We start from the raw sequence: 17,405 nt of genomic DNA on the forward strand, positions 1-17,405 counted from the left end.
CTCTATTGTGCTAGGTGTTTCCTCTATCTAAGGTAAGTGCTAATTTTATTTTCAAAAGTAAAGAAATGTCGTTGCGTTAGTCAAACATAGCATTAAATTAAAATTAAAATAGTATTTAAGCAAAAAACACGAGAATGAAAAGAAATAAATATGTTGGATCAGATTAACCGCGAGAATGCATTTAAATTTTAACCCAGCTTGCTACCAATCAGATTAAAGGACACATGCAATGTGGAGCAGATTTCCATTTTCATTGTTGCTTTTCCATTATTTTTTTCTTTAAGCTATGAAAACCATGCTACAGGCTTTGAAAGCGAATCATGAGACAAATGATTTTTATTGTGTCTTATTGTGTTACGCTCTGTGCCATTTTTGCTCATGAGGTTATGTGCTGTGTGGGTGATACTTTATAAAAAGGGTACTTCTTATATTGAGAATAAAAGAATAGAGCAATTAAGAGCACAAAGGTTGCGACACCGGAGTATCCTTAATGATAATAGCTTGTAGCTTGAAGGCATAAAGAGAAGAAAACTCTAGATAGTGAATATGTAAATGATGTAACAGAAAATGTAGAAAACGCATAACAGTAGAATCAAGAAGAGATGTGCATGTAATGTGGAAAATTACCTTTGGCGGGGCGCAGATTCGCCCGCACCCAGCGTCAGATATGGCGCTAATATTGAACGAGAAGAAAAGTTTGAAATCAACTTCACCACGCTCTGGATGAGCAGTTGCCTTTTTACTGAGGTTTCGCTACTCGTTCTCTTTACTTTTAATCTAACCGATATTTCGTGTGCTTCAACTAGCTTTTTGTCGTAGTTGTTGCTGATGTAGCTGATGTATTTTTGTGTGTATTTTTCTACTTCCGGTTACTATCGATCTCAAGGAAGAGATAGTGATGAGGGCATAGAATGAAGGTGACTATTTAGCAACACAAAAAGGGTTGTATGCGTTCGGTATTGAGCCAATCTGAATCTGACTAGTCAAAGTTTTCCAGGAAATGAGATGAACATGTGAAACGGAAAAAGAAAGACGAACAATGTTAACTAAAACCTTGAAATCTAGGTAATTTCTACAACTAATTCACCCTTGAATAGAAGGTCGGTTTTCACGCACGTAACAACGCCAGAACGGTTCTTATGCTTTCTGTTCTGTTGCTTGGTTCGATCTGATTAGTGCACCAATTATGGAACGAATTATTGGTATTGTAGCCACACCACACTTAGCACTTGTTTCCGCTTCGTGGAAATCAAAATTAGCACTTTCACTAGCCCTGACACAGCCACACTATTATCCTTTTCTTTTGATAAATCAGAGTTTATTCCACAACGTTCTGTTAGTGAGACAGCAATCTGAAAAGAGAAAAGGATAAAACAAATCAGTTATATGGTACTGTAATACTAATTAATTGTTACAATTGAGTGACATAGTATATTTTGACTAATTCTAGTCACTTCCAAAAGCCTGCGGCGTATTCTCCAATAGACTTTTCTAGGAATCATGCAATCATCTTCCCTAAATTGGTGCTTATTTGGCTGCAATCAGGAACTGAACTGGCACTATGTAGTTTTATCGGAGCTGTGAACACCGAGTTTAGAGCAGGCAAAATTTTTCAGAAATCCAGATTATTTTTCTTTAGCAATCGTTCTAACTGGAACTTAACGCCTACTCTCAACTTTTATTTTTTTGAACACTTCCACTGTTGGTTATTAAGAGAACTGAGAAAATCCACATAATTCCGAAAATTAAAAGAATTTTATGTTTTACCGCTCAGAATTACATGAAACATTGCATATTTGTTCGCTATGAATAACATCAAATTTGTGCTGGAATTCGGTTATTTTTTTTCGCATATTTTTATGACTAATTTAAAAAAGCCGCATTCTGTATTTATTAATAAATCTCAACGAAAATGGCTCTTCTAATTTAAATGACGCTTGAGACAAAGTTCAGGAATCTAGAATGCCTTTTCAGCAAAAAAAAAATTTAAATACACGCAATTCCAATAAAAAACTGAACTTATTTGACAGTTATTTATTTATTTTTGACTAAACATCAACAGGCGTCATTGACCCCAATGATGTAACCTTAAATAAACATGAAAAGTACTAAATCTAAACATAACTTATTTATGTTGTCTCGTAATAAAAGGAACATTATTAGACAAACTAAACTGATCTAGAAAAAAACGAACTAAACCTCCGGGGAAGCACCTGGCGAGTCAGGTCAAAGTCAAATAGTGCGGAGACCCTATTGAAGTTATGTTTTGCTTCTGAATGTTCCACACATATTTTTTCTACGAAGCTCATTTAATTCTCTTAGACACAATTTCAAAATATCTACGATATTTAGGTTATGATTTTTTGAAAAATATATTTAAAATAAAATGCACACGCCCTTTAAAAAGATAAGACTTGATTCAAAATAGTATCTTGTCCTGTGAAAATACATTATCTCCCATACTGAAGACATGTGAAAAGTTTCGTCCAAATCGGAGAGGGTCGAGCTAGGTCGTTTGCTTATTAACCTTTAAATGCTCTAGGGCAAAATCCTGGTGAGCAACCTAGATTGTGATACCTAAACAATTCAAGTATAATAAAGAAAAAAGGATTTCCTTGTAAGCACACATGCCAAACACAGCAGGATGAAAGAGCTATTACACTATACAACACGAGTTTCTTGGGTAGAACAATTTGGCTATATGTATTTGACTTTCTTATGATCCTTTGAGTTATTGTCTGGAATATAATTGGGGACAGTTTGGAGAGGTATTAGACTCCCCTCCCCCTGTGTGACAAGTATATATATATATGTTTTTTTAATTTGTATGATTCATGGACATTTGCCAACCTCCCTCCTCCCCCTAAAGTGTCCATATACCACGTGGGTACTTTAGTGGCTGCAGAGGGGGTTGGCAAATGTCCACGTTTCATACAAATTAAAACAGAATGATGGATGATTGTCAAGTGTCCCATAATTTCACCGATTGCACAATATGTGGAGGTAGCAGCCAGGATATTCTACATGTTATGAGTTGATCTTTCCTGTTTATTGTGTTCTCAAGTTGTTTTGTAGTAATTGGTCCCCAAACCTGTGACTGATTTACGCGAAATAAGATTGCTGTACGTTTAATGCCATATTCTTAGTGTTTTGGGGACATCTGTTAGTTTTATAAATATATTGTGGTTTGGTGTAGCAGTCATAATAAAACAGCGTTGATGTATTGCTATTCCCACTAACGCTACTGTCCTTGGTTCGGACCATTTTCTGGGCATTATAATTGATTTACAATTATCAATGCTCTATCCGGAACCTCTTCCGAGATAAGCTGAATCTTGATTCGCTTGCTTAATAGAATTCACAAAAACTAGCAGCATAAACACTGGAGCAGGAGAAAATAACTTATGAATACCAAATTCAGGTTGATAACAGCATAACAGGAAACCTAAATATGGTATCGACATAAAAATACAATTGACACCGTCTTCAACCAGAGGTTGCAAAAACTAAACATTCAACACTAGACAACGGACAACACTCAACATAAACAACGTAAACCAGTAGGGAAATTCCCTGGTTGCGATAAGTTCCACCGGCTGGAGCGGAAATCGAACCACGACCACAAAGCCAATAACCCGAGCAAGAACCGAAAACTCACCGATAACATATGAATTTCTTAATCTGGTATGATATCTTATTTTGGTATGCTTGTGGTATAAAACCGTGTTTTAGTATTATACAGCTACCGAAATATTTTGTAAAATATCAAATAAATATCAAAGTAACAAAACGTAATCAAAGCAAGAGAAAAGAACTAATGAATACCTTATTCTGATCTGATACCAAAATACTAAGCTGAATATCTCGATACCTCAAATTGGTATGGATGAGCCTGACATAAAAGGTAAAATACCAAAAAATAATACATTTGGAGGTATTATTTTTGGTATTTTACCTCTTATGTCAGCCTCACTAATACCATGTTTAGGTTGTCATTTAAGCTATTTTCATACCAGAATTTGGTATTTTTTTTTTGTTAATTACTTTATTTGTACAGGCTCAATCGAATAAACTTTACAGAGCCAAGTTATCATTTTCTTTATACATTATAAATGTCTTAAATCTAAAATTAAAGGATTGGAACCGATTACTCGCGGTCTTCTCGAGGTTAGTGGATGACAATTGTTTGGATTGGGAGAGGGAAAAGGAGATTTGGAATATGATTTATGATTAAAAAATTTCACTATTTCTAAAACATATACTTAATCCTATCGACGTTATATCAACTCTGTAATTATACAATTATTACAGAAACAAATCTACAAAAAAAAAATACACACACACATACAAAACACAAACTAAACACAAGGTTAATCAAACTTACAATCTATGGTTAATATTCTTCAAGAAAACATATATGAGTTGCATAAACTCCAGATCGCGTCTAGCCAAAATATCCCGAACTGGAACATTAGGTTGTCTACCTCGAGCCCGAAGGGAATCGTACAACTCGGATCTGACTCCACGGTGCTCAGCACATGACCAAATAATGTGATCTGCGTCCTGGTAACCTTGTCCACATTCACAGAGATTACTGTCCCTCAGCTCAACACGGAACAAGTGAGCGTTTAACGAGTAGTGATTGGACATGAGGCGAGACATCATACGAATGAAGTCTCGACCCACATCCAACCCCTTGAACCAAGGACACTTCGACACCTTAGGGATGATTGAATATAACCATCGTCCCAAACTCCCTTCACTCCATTTATTTTGCCAGCTGGCGAGGGACTGTTGACGATAAATGAAGAAAAATTCGTCGTAGGCGATTTGTCGATCGTAAATATCGCCTTCCATAGCGCCCACCTTTGCAAGCGAGTCCGCCTTCTCATTGCCCGGAATCGAGCAATGAGATGGGACCCATGCAAAGGTGATGACAAAAGATCTTAAAGATAAAGCACTTAGAAGCTCTCGTATTTTCATGAGAAATACGAGGAGTGCTTTACAGGCCTCATGGAGCGAATAGCCTCGACAGAACTGAGACTATCCGTAAAAATAAAATAATGATCTGGTGCAAGTGAGGCGATCGTTTCTAAAGGGTGATACGGTCAAAATTTGGTCAAGGGAAAACGCGTGTAAATCGGTGAAATCGTTTATTTAAAAAATCAAATTAAATTTCTTTTTCAAGTTCAATTAGTATAAAATTCAGGAAAAATATTCAGTTAGGCTTCCGCTTTTCCAAATCCGAATTGCCGGGCCTTACGCTTGACCCCTGCCATCAGATTTTGTACAGCCACCTTGTCCACCTTCTTCGCCGCAGAAAGCCAGTTTGCCTTGAACTGCTGCTCGCCCTTAGCAGTTTTTTTGGTCTTCTTTAGGTTCCGCTTGACAATAGCCCAGTATTTCTCAATTGGGCGGAGCTCTGGCGTGTTGGGAGGGTTCTTGTCCTTGGGAACCACCTGCACGTTGTTGGTGGCGTACCACTCCATGGCCTTTTTACTGTAATGGCAAGATGCCAAATCCGGCCAAAACAGTACGGAACAACCGTGTTTCTTCAGGAAAGGCAGCAGACGTTTATTCAAACACTCTTTCACGTAAATTTCTTGGTTGACAGTCCCGGAAGCTATGAAAATGCTGCTTTTCAAGCCACAGGTACAGATGGCTTGCCAAACCAGATATTTCTTTGCGAACTTTGACAGTTTCATGTGCTTGAAAACATCTGCTACCTTTCCCCTTCCTTTTGCCGTATAAAACTCTTGTCCCGGAAGCTGCTTGTAGTCGGCTTTGACGTAGGTTTCGTCGTCCATTACCACGCAGTCAAACTTCGTCAGCATCGTCGTGTACAGCCTCCGGGATCGCGCTTTGGCCGTCGTATTTTGTTTATCATCGCGATTTGGAGTCACTACCTTCTTGTAAGTCGATAGTCCGGCTCGTTTTTTGGCTCGATGCACGGTTGTAGACGATACACCCAGCTTATTTGCGGCATCTCGGAGAGAGAGGTTAGGGTTTCGCTTGAAACTACCGGCAACTCTCTTTGTCGTCTCAGCGGCTTCCGGTTTTCGATTTCCCCCCGATCCAGACTTCCTGGCTGTCGACAAACGTTCCCCAAACACTTTAATTACATTTGTAACGGTTGATTTGGCAACTTTTAGCGATTTTGCCAACTTTGCGTGCGAGTAGCTCGGATTTTCGCGATGCGCGAGCAAAATTTTGATGCACTGCTCTTCTTGCTTGGACGGCATTTTGACAACTGAAGAGTGAATTTCAAAATCAAAATAGGAGCAACATTCTACACACACACACCTTCAAAATGAGGGGTGTTCAGGTTTTTTAAATGCAAAATTGAAAGAAATACGTCAAGTTGATATTGACCAAATTTTGACCGTATCACCCTTTAGCGTATAATGTATTGCCGCCAGTTCCGCAACATATACGGAACAAGGAGCATGAAGCATTCGAGAGGCGCTATGAAATTCGTTATAAATACCAAAACCAGCGGACGCCTCTATTAGTGATCCATCTGTGAAGAACGATCTTGCGGAATCAATTTGGCCAAACTTTGCAGCGAAAATTGACAGAGCAATCATGGAACGATGATGCGAATTTGGTATTAATAAGTTATTTTTTCCTGATCGGGTTATGTCAGGCTCGTCAATACCACTTTTACCCGAGCAGGAGAAAATAACTAATGAATAACTAATTCTGATCTAATACCAAAACTTGGAATTGATCAGCATGACATAAGAGGTAAAATAACCAAAAATTGTATACAAAATACTTTGTAAATAACATTTTTTTTGTTAAAAAAAAACAAAAATTGATATTTGGATACCAAAAGAATACCTGCGTGGTATTGTTTTGGTATTGCAATTGCATAATTGGGTATTTTTGGTATTTTACCTCTTATGTCATGCTCATCTATACCAATTTGAGGAATCGAGATTTTCGTTCCTGCTCGGGTAAGGTTGCCAGTTATGCTGTTCAAACCTGAATTTGGTATTAATATGTTATTTTCTTCTACTCGGGTTATAGCTATCAAATCAATAGCAAAAGAGTTCTTCAGATTTCTGCTATTTGTGAATTATGTCTTTCGAATCGGGTATTTCCCTATAAGTCAACGGTGATTCATTCTTCTGCAATTTTGTCCGTGCTGTTATTAGGTATGAAGGAACACAAAGTCTGAAGTGTACCCCATTAAGCATAAACATGTTTGGCATACAGACATTAGGCATAGGCACGTTAGGCATAAATACATTAGGCATAATGGATGCTAGGCATTAACGCTGTTAAGTATGTGTTTTATATACGATCTGCAATTTCAAACATGGATCTGGAAATTTAGCTTGATTTGCAATTATCATTGCCTTTTCGAACTAGATGATATGCTTATGATATATGTAGGTTTTAAAGGTGTCGATAGGGGCCTTTGACGGGCAGTTCCCTATATTTAAGAATTTAGAAATCCATTGTTAGTCCACATATTAAGTAGGCTGCCGTTCTAACGATTTTATTTTTCAATTGTAGGAGCTTTATACAATAGCTAACAAATTCATCCATCCTTTAACTATCTGTGTATTAGAGAACGCTTGTGCAAAAAGACTAGGGAGGAAAACGGATTCGAAACTCAAATGTCATTAGCCAAATACCTCCGTAGATCATAGGTTCAACGTTGTATCATTGGCAATGCATCCGTGTACTGAATGGGAATTGTGGGTTCAAATCACACCGCTGCCCTTAACACCAGCCGGTGGAAACTAATGATTTTAAATTGGCTCACTACTTGACTAGCCTATTAGTCCCAAGCAAATCGATTATAGTACCCCATTCTAGTCGAAATTCTAGTACTCCACTATGTTTGTTTTGATTAGCTATGAAAGTTTGACAGATAAAATGAGGGGTTCGTGGATTTTCCTATGTTTCGAGGGGTGCATCAATTAGCTTGGGACCGAAGATAGTACCAGAGCTGAGCCAAAAAGTTGAGCACGTTTCTTCGGGACCTTCTGGTCTTGAATTTACCTCTATGGTACAACGGTATTACAACGGTGTACTTTGCATGTCTGTACAAGGTCTAAGGCAGCCGAGTCCCTCATTTAACAACACCACTTATGATATTGGTGCCCCCTACATTAAAATAAGCCACTGCAACCGACGATCCTTCAAACCCCGAGACATAAAGTTCCGAAAATGCACTTAGGCCTTCATTAAATTCTACTTTTACGCGATGTTCATTGATGTTAATAAATGTATTAGAATATTCCCCAAACTGGAACGAGCTCACCAAATCAATCCATGGCAGATGTCTTATTATGTGGAAACACACACCACGAATTCAATTCACACTATTTGCACTATTTTGGTCCAGAAACCGAAAAAATAAAAACGACCAACTCTAACACCCTCCACGCTTCTCAAAATTTACCGGCACCAAGCCACAATAAACTCTATCAAAAACGTTCACACACGATCACGACACTGCACAGTGGTCCAGGATTGGACACAAGACAAAAGTCCAAAGAACTTTTGTTTTAGGATTTAGGCGTTTGGTGTTTTCAGTGAAGTTATTCTTCTTAAAATTATCATTCTTTTGGTGCCTTCAAACATTAGGGTTCCATCCATGAAATCCAAAAACTAACTTTCGTATTTAAAAAAATAAAGACACACATTGTTGGAAGAAGTTGTTTCTGAACTGCGTTAGGGTGCACCCATAAAAATCAGTTTTCCAGCTCTAACTTTTTTATTTCAAATTTTTCGTAAAAACTGTTCTCAAAGAACTTTTAAAATTCGTCAAAATACACAACTTTGCTCAAGAAATAAAATCTGTATCCCTCGACTATCAAAAGATATTGAAGATTTTCTAAACAAAATTGCTAAATAAGTCCTATAGACTACTTCCAGAAGTCCTAAGAAATTTCCCGATGTCATTTGCAGATAGATGTCCTGAGGACTAAGGCGAGAATTTAAAGGAGAATTCCTATATGTACACTATATATGTACACTATATATTTACACAAGAAGTCCTTTAGGCGCATGGACTTCTACGATTAGTCCTTTAGACATGTCCAAGAAGTCCTGTGAATTTCTTCGAGGAGTCATAAGGGTATCCCCGATAGGTGCATTAGAAATCCTCAAGAAGTACTATGAACGTCCTCAATAAGTGCTATATAATTTCCTAGAAATCTTTAGCACTTTTACTAGATATCCTATGACCTTATGCGAGAAGACCAATGCACTTCTCCATAGTCCTGTAGACTACATCGAAACCCTATGCACGTCCTATAGATATATTATGATCTTCCTTAAGAAGTTTGAAGTTTAAACTCTTGACTATTTCGTCAAGAACTTCGTCAAGAATATTTTGTACTGTGCACATTCAGTTTTACTCAAAAGTGGGTAAATCAAAATGAGCATACGACAAATAATGTACTGACTGACCCTTTGTGGTCATTTTCCAAATAAGCAAACAACATCAATCAAAGCTATACTCGACAAATTAAACTTTGCCAAATATTTGATTACGTGTGGTCAGTCTAATGATTAGACAAACAGCAACATTTGGTCAAACACTGATCATCAAATATTTGTCATTTTTACAAACAGTGTACTGATAGCTTTAGCTTAAAAACCTAGTTGAACGTTTCTCTGTGGTAGTTCTCAACACGACCAAATCTCGATGGATGCCAACCCGGTCAACCACTCCCAAATTTACGGTAGCTGGGCAAGTAGTGGAACAAGTCGAGAGTTTCCAATATATTGGCTGTTAGATAGCCTCCGGCGGTGGGACCAAAAGGCGTCACGTCTAAATCGCAATTCTAGATGCTCGAAAAATCTCATACTAGCGAGTCGATCTACGAAAAATCTTCTTTCATTTCTCGCATCTAATTGCATCGTGCATCATATTTATATTTATATTTATTGCGTGAAACGCATGGATGCTAACCATTATACCAAGTTCGTTCCCCATGAGACTCCACCAATGCTTGTCTTGATGAGTTTCTCGTAGCAAGCAATATGTTCTACTACATGGATTTATAATTTATTAAAATGGGCCTCAAATACCCTAGTCAGTAAAGGCACGGTATTACCGGCTTTGAGGAGGTGGGTTCGATTCTCAGTCAGGACGAGGAAATTTTACGGTTTGGAAATTTTCTCGACTTCCCTGGACATAGAGTATCATTGTGTTTGCCACACAATATACAACTTCATGGTTTTCATAGAAAGCTCCAAATTAATCACTGTGGAAGTGCATCTAGAACATAAAGTTGAAAGCCGGCAAAACGTTCGCTACAAAAGCGTGAAAAACCTAGAAGTAGAAGAAGTTAATAGCTTGAAAGTAAAATTTTAGACCAAATTTACTGTCTTTGAATCCAAATTATTTATTTAATGACGGTAAAAATTTTCCAACATCAAGAAATAAAAATAAAAAAAAACACGTGAAATTTCTAGTGATTTAAAAAGCAATTGCACTGCAAGTGCATTCAGGTGTCTTAAGAAAACTTTTCTAGCAGTTTTCCCGGAAATACATTCTGCACAGGAATTGTAGCATGTGATTCGAATTCAGGGAACCACACGCTTAGTTGTGTATGCCGAATATTTGTAATTGCGGCCCCGCCGAGCCGTTCGGAAATGTTTTACGGAAATCTCAGCAAAAATTGACCTTTGTATGCTGACATTCTGCAAAACAATTCCTGGATGTCAGCAGCCAAAAATTTCGCAACGGTTGATGAATTCCACTCGATATCGAAGTTTTCAAATTTGAGATTTCAAAAATGTCCCAAAAATAAACAAAACACCAAATCTGATAAGTAATCATTCCAAGTAACAATTTTGGTATTATCATAGTCTTGTAGACCACAATTTGACTTTGATAAAACTTACCATGTTTCTTAGGATGTTGAACGACCGAGTCCTCATAAAAACTAATTTCAATATCTATAGTTTGTCAATGTTATTATTTCTTCTCGATTTTTTTAAAATATTTAATGAAAACAAATAAATATTCCCCGGTAACTTTGATTTTGGAAAAAAAATATGTAGATTCGTCAAAGAAAAGTTTTCTGATTTCTTAACTGCAATAGATAAGAATATTCTATTTCAATGCGAAATTTTTAATATTGACGAAAAATAGATGAGATTTTTTGTGTGCTTTTTGCACCGGTGTAGACTCCTGTGCGTAATATTTTCGCACAGGCAAAACAAAAACTTATTTGAAAGCAGTACTGGCAAGCTACACTAATGAATTCGAGCTCTAGAAAACTTTAAGAAGCTCAATATTTAATAACAATGATACAAGGGTAGATTATGAATATAGTGATGAATATAAGTTCCTATTATGGTGTTTTCCAATTACACTCAATTCTGCTTTTATGCATTTTTTTTAGAATTTGCCCTCATCAGATTTTTTTAATGATTTTTGGAAACAATTTGCATTAAATTGGTTGTAAATTTAGATCACACGATCAAAAATAGAGGCGAAAATAATGCCGATAAAAAGAATTGAGTGTACTTCATATGGATTTCTCATATGCTATAATAGGGACATGAAGCCATGACTGGTACATGTACCATTACATTGATTTTCGTTTGAAAAACATTTTTTTATCAATTCAAATATCGTTATTGTCATAGCAGTTCCGAATATAGATCATAGGGTTTGAGCCTACTGAAACAGGATAATAGATACGGCGAGCATTCAAAGCATTCTATAGCTTCAGAAGAAATATTCTCATTAAAATAGCCGTGCTAGGAATCCGAATAGAATCCACTAACAAGGTTGAGTGTGTCATCCGTAGAAGACACGACACGAACAAACGATTAGTAAATAATATGTAGCAATGCTTCTAATGATACCTCATACGAAAGACATTGGGAAGCTTTCCGTACAGGTCTTACTGATTGGCACAAGTTGAGCCATCATTAAACCCGAAAATAAAAAAAGAAGGATAATCAGATTGATGAAAAATCGATACACTTATGATTTGGTGTGCCTTGCGGCACATGAGTCGTCTGGACGAGCACCCGACCATATACTACGGTTAGCATTAGTGCAGCTATGCCGCGAAACTGTTCGATAAATGCAGTCAGAGTTAAAATTTCTTTGAAACCTATGAAAACCGTAATTAGGTGGATTACCGTCGCGGTTGGGTACAAATCCAGACACGCAAACCACCAATCCGCTGTAAAGTGTAATGCAAAGCAAAGCAAAGAATATTAACAGCACTTTTTCACTAGCTATACCAATGTTGCGATAGCTTTTTCATTGTAAACACCCGCCCATTGGAGCCTTGCTGGCTGGACGGAAATGAAAAGTAAGGAAACACTTGAGAAGCATAGTCCAGACACGGTGGAAAATCAACGAAGAAACAGGAGTCACCGTCCTCACTCCGGTACATACATACATACGTACATTTCTATATATATATACCGTGAGGCTTTGGAACAACTGTATGCGGCGCCCGTGACCACCCATTTAAAAAGCTACTGAGGCAGAGGAAAATGCCGTGAGGAAAGTTTTTTCAATGAAAATTCACAACTAACACGGTTGGAAATTGAAACGTGTGCTGCATTTAAGGAATACAATATACCATACAATATTGTAATTAACATAAACTATGAAATTTCCACGATCTGTGGGAGTTACACAATCTCAACCATTTGGCTGAAAGAATTTTCACATCACATGAGCAAGTCAATCTTTTCCTTGCGCTAAGCAAAGATCTTGTTTCACTAAATTTCGTTTATTTTATGCGGTTATCGTCAAAAATTCAACAATTCCTACCTTAGTTGGATGTAATCCTTTATGAACCGCAAATAACCTTCAGATTTCAATAGAAAATCTTTTCAAAAATTCACTTCTTATCCACAGCGAAAAAATGGGGAGGATTTCACAGCACTTCTACCGATACCGAATTCAACTAGAATGAAAATCCTTCTCAATCGTCTATCCTCGGACACGGACAGTCACACACACGACGTACACGAAATACGCGAAGGCCGAAAAGTCCATCAATGGATGGAAAAAGTTCACTAGCTGGGAAAATCAACGTTTCTATTCGGCTGAAATTATGATTTTCCGATCGCAATTTCCAACCGTCAATGGATAATTTCAATCAAAAACCACTTTGAAGACTTCCAAAAATACCGTTTGAGCTGGTTTTCATTCACAAAATGTATTTTACATAGAAACTCACAGAATCACGTTGGAACGACTTTAGAATGATAGCACCGAATGTGACCTACTATAGTCTGCTCACTTTATTGGAAAGCTTTAGACGAGGCATTTCTGCGCATGTTTGATAAGAAATATTGATCCGTTCACAGACAAGCTAGTGAAGATAAAAAACTTTGACAGTATAATATTTACATATATCATTGCCTTTGCGCTTGTATATAATAAATAATCTGATTTATATTATGGAGTACAATAAATTGCATGAAATTACAAAATTGAGTAGTTTAGTTATAATATATGGACACTTCTAACTATGCATTCAAATTCTTCTCTCTGCCAGTAGCGCCTATCTTCAAACGTCATTGATGACAATGTTCAGACATGCGCTTTATAAATAGCAGATGAATGCTGAAGTTTTTGGAATTATTAAAATAATTATTATTATTATCTTTATTAACGAGGCTTTAATCTTTATAATTCATTGTTCTCGGTACAAATTATTCAAGTGATGTTCAAATTTTATACTTAGGTTAATTGAATATTACTAATGTGTCTATCTTTAATTTGGCGCTGAAATTGTCAGAATTGGTGCACACATGACTAACATTTGTTAATACGAAACGTGGGGTCTCAGGTTGTTTATATTGTTAGTCCTTAAAAGCCCGGGACACACTTTTTATTAAAAAAACAAAATTATATCAGAGATGCCATGGCCGATTAAATTGGTTTTTTTAACATCATTCCGATGAGTGGTTCTTACATCTGGGTGGTACTCCACAACTAGCCCCCACCCTCTTTCTTATATATTCTAGAATGTGTTGGCACGGGGGTGTTTTTTCAGTCTTCAGTAGTTTTTTTTTCGTGGTTTTCGGTGTGCTTAAGTTGTTCAGAAGCCACGAGCTCACTTGTTCTGTGACTGTATTATTGTGAAAGTTGTGCCTTTTGTGTGATACCTAGTGCTATTATCACGAAGGATTGTTATCCCGAAAACTATTTGTGTCGTGCCGTATCCGATCAACCTTACACTACAGACAAACAGACATAACTCATTGAATATTTCTCATTGTAAAACATCGTCGCTAAAACATTACCGCCATCTGTTGAGTACACTGAACAGATGGCGGTACTGCGTAAACGTCAAACGCAAGGGAATTAACTATGCGCGCCACAGGTGGCGGTAGTACCATCTACGATACTTTTAAATTGACCGTTAAATGTTGTTCGATGAACAACTTGCGAGTGATCTGTCTGTTTGTCTGTCCTTACACACTACCACACCCGCACGCTCATTTTGTTTTGATCGAAACGCTATCTACAGATTAATAGCCCTACCTTCCGCTGATACCAAGCTTTTTGCATCTATCTTTGCCTACCGTTTGGCGCATTACAACAACTGTGGCATTTACACCACCGGCCACAATTTTTTTAATATGTTTTGCAAAGAGTGCCAGAAAATCGTTTCCGATTCGAAGCGCATTTTTTGCCGTGGTTTCTGTGGTGAAATTTTACACATCATCTGCGCCAAGGTTGAGTTGAATCTTCTCGACCAGCTAGGAATGCATGAGAAAAACGTTTTTTGATGTGCGATCACTGTGCTGAGCGGTTTTTTTTCCTCTGTTTGGGACCTAACACTACTGCGACCAGTAAATTGATCTATTGTAGTATATCCCGTGTCCTTAGTTTAGTCCATGTCGTATTACTCCATCACTATTGAGGAATGATGAAGTATTAGATTTTTTTTACAGTTGCCACTCTTGCATTTATCGCAACCCTAGTAGCACGCTTGTCACAAATCAATTGTAGAAACTTATATACGACTTATTTCAGTCATAAACAAGTTGCTGCAACTTATTGTGTTGAAAGTGTGCTACTCGGGAAGGATCCGACTCTAATTGTATGTTGTGTTGAAACATCTTCCAAAGGCGCGCTCCTTTGGCAGTCAAAATTGGATTCCTTAGCAAGAAAATTAAGGTATGACACCGATAATTACCATGATTCATAACCCTAGTCTTAACCACTTCAAACTAGGGAACAATGAATAGAAGATTAGGAGTCACATAGATGAAGACAACTAACTCATTTTCTTTCCTTATTTCAAGATCATCCTCGGTAGACAAAACTGAGTCTTGTCACTATCAACAAGGCACAAAAAGTAACAAGGACTTAGATGTGTTCCTTTGATTACTGAAAAATCCTGTTCCCCTAGTTTGAAGTAGTCAGGACTAGGAATCGGTGGTAGATCTTACATCCCGTAACGTACCACGAAAAGGTGATCTAACCACGTTACGGGCTGAGTGGTTCACTCACGGGCATTTTCGCAACATCATGAGTCGTGACAATGAGCAGGGCTCGATGACACCTGAAGCTGTCGACTCAATGAAGGCGGATATTGAAAAATTGAACTCGGCAGTGTTCGCCCTTGCAGCCTAAGTTGATTCGAAGCTGTCATCTAGTTCGACATTGTCTTGACCCCGATCCGATCGGCTTAAGGCCGTGGCCAGGGTAGACACAACGCGATGCGACTCACGCAATAAACAATAAATGATAAGATTCTCTTGAATTGGTTGTGACGCGTCGCGAATCGCGTCTACCCTGGCCACCACCTAACTCCGTTCGAAATTCTCCAAAGCGTGCGAACGACAAGCCTATAGGCTGTTTCGATGCACCACCAATGTACAGTGCACTAGGGGATTTTGAGAGGAAATGTCATCCAAACCGTTTGCTTGCATCACAATGACGATTTTCAAAACTTGCACAACTTGCAAATTTCTATCGGGAGTGGTATAATTTTTCGATTATCTACGTATCTGAACTGATATAGGTACAGCTCAAATAACCATTAATCTGGAGGATCATAACCGCTGGTACAATTTTCTCATCAAAAATATGTGGAAGCATCAGCTGGATCACTGCAAAATCGATTCAGAAATCAAAATATTCCACGTGTATGACAATTTCAAGCACCTGCGATGGATAAATCAATCAGGAAAGGTGAAAATATGTTCCTCTTCCTATGCTTCATGGCAACAGCTCTCATCACGCTTTTTAGGGCTCCCTAGAGGATGAAACGATCGCGGAGTCGAGTTTTGAACGCCTTTGGATACGGTTGTATCTAAATTTGCTCTCTGTTTTGTGCGTGCATTCTCTTTCATAGTTTTCGGCTGCATTTGCCGAATTAACGCTGGCACTCTGCCTCCCGGACGATTATACGTGTGTGAGTGGTGGTTTTCTCGCTTTCCGAGAAGTTTTAGAATCGAGAAAGAAAACATGATTCATGTTTGCAAAATTGCAAGCATCAGAAGATTTGGCGCTATCTGCGTGGTTTGATTGTTTCTCCCGGACCAAAAATTTGTGGCATCGCGAGTGAAAATTTTTTTTTCTGTTTATTTACGCGGTGATGAGCACGGCGCTGATCTATTGTTAGGGTTTTCCGATGTGCATTGCTTTTGTGCACGGAGTGTCTTGAAAAAGAAAAGTGAAGAAAAGTGATATTTGGTTGTTGTGTGGTTGGAGTGGAGAGAAAAATATGCGTGGAAGCATCGGGAATGCGCTCCCGGGTGAAGTGATTTGATGAGTACGTTCCAGTTGAAGATTGTTGACAAGTGTATTTGTGGTGATGCAAATTATGGTTTAGATGACGCATGGCTTCAAACATTTTGTGTATCCAAATAAAACATATTACATACTAAATACGCACAGGGCATCGTCTGCTGACCATTGCCGCGGGTATATCGTGGGAGTCCCAGGTACCCGGTTCAAGCTTTAGTTGGCGGTGGTGGCTCTTCTTGACCTTCTATCCCCTGAGTAGTTAGTGTGAATAAGGGCGTCTATGTGATGTTTTGCTGTACCTGTTGTGGACATCTAGTGCATCCTGTTCCCTTAACTTGTTGAGGACACCCTGTCTTGCCTCAAAAGTTACCCTTTTTGAAGTACTAGCACAAACGAAGTGACAGACGACTTACTGGCGAAGAAATCCATTTAAATAATGTGGTTCACTGTAATAGAATTTTCTTGGAAACTTGTGCCATCATCCACCAGATGGGTTAGTTTTTTTTTTGTTTTGATTTGAACAAAGTTGATCAGAGTTGTGTACAATGATTCTTTGACAGTGTGCAAAGAGTGCGTATCATTTTGTCATTTTTTTTTATGCATTTCAGTTTTGAGTAGAGTGAAAGAGATAGAACCAACAATCAATACGAAACTAACGATTTTAAATTGGCTCACCACTTTAGTAGCC

The 17,405-nt window shown here is 37.9% G+C and overlaps 1 protein-coding gene across 1 annotated transcript in view; it reads right to left on the reverse strand.

The window, feature by feature from the left end:
- Syn (synapsin) overlaps positions 1-12,990 on the reverse strand; it is a 104,517-nt gene extending 91,527 nt beyond the window's left edge. Inside the window, exons 1-3 of the mRNA XM_065224860.1 lie at positions 12,776-12,990; positions 1,088-1,352; positions 628-975 (exon numbers count right to left, since the gene is read on the reverse strand). The gene's annotated coding sequence lies outside the window, so the exon portion shown is untranslated. The remainder of the gene's footprint in view (positions 1-627; positions 976-1,087; positions 1,353-12,775) is intronic.
- Positions 12,991-17,405: the final 4,415 nt, after the last annotated feature.

Source organism: Ochlerotatus camptorhynchus, unplaced genomic scaffold, assembly GCF_037179485.1.
Source record: "Ochlerotatus camptorhynchus isolate MF236.1 unplaced genomic scaffold, CSIRO-AGI_Acam_v1.1 ptg000216l, whole genome shotgun sequence".
Lineage (NCBI taxonomy): Eukaryota > Metazoa > Arthropoda > Insecta > Diptera > Culicidae > Ochlerotatus > Ochlerotatus camptorhynchus.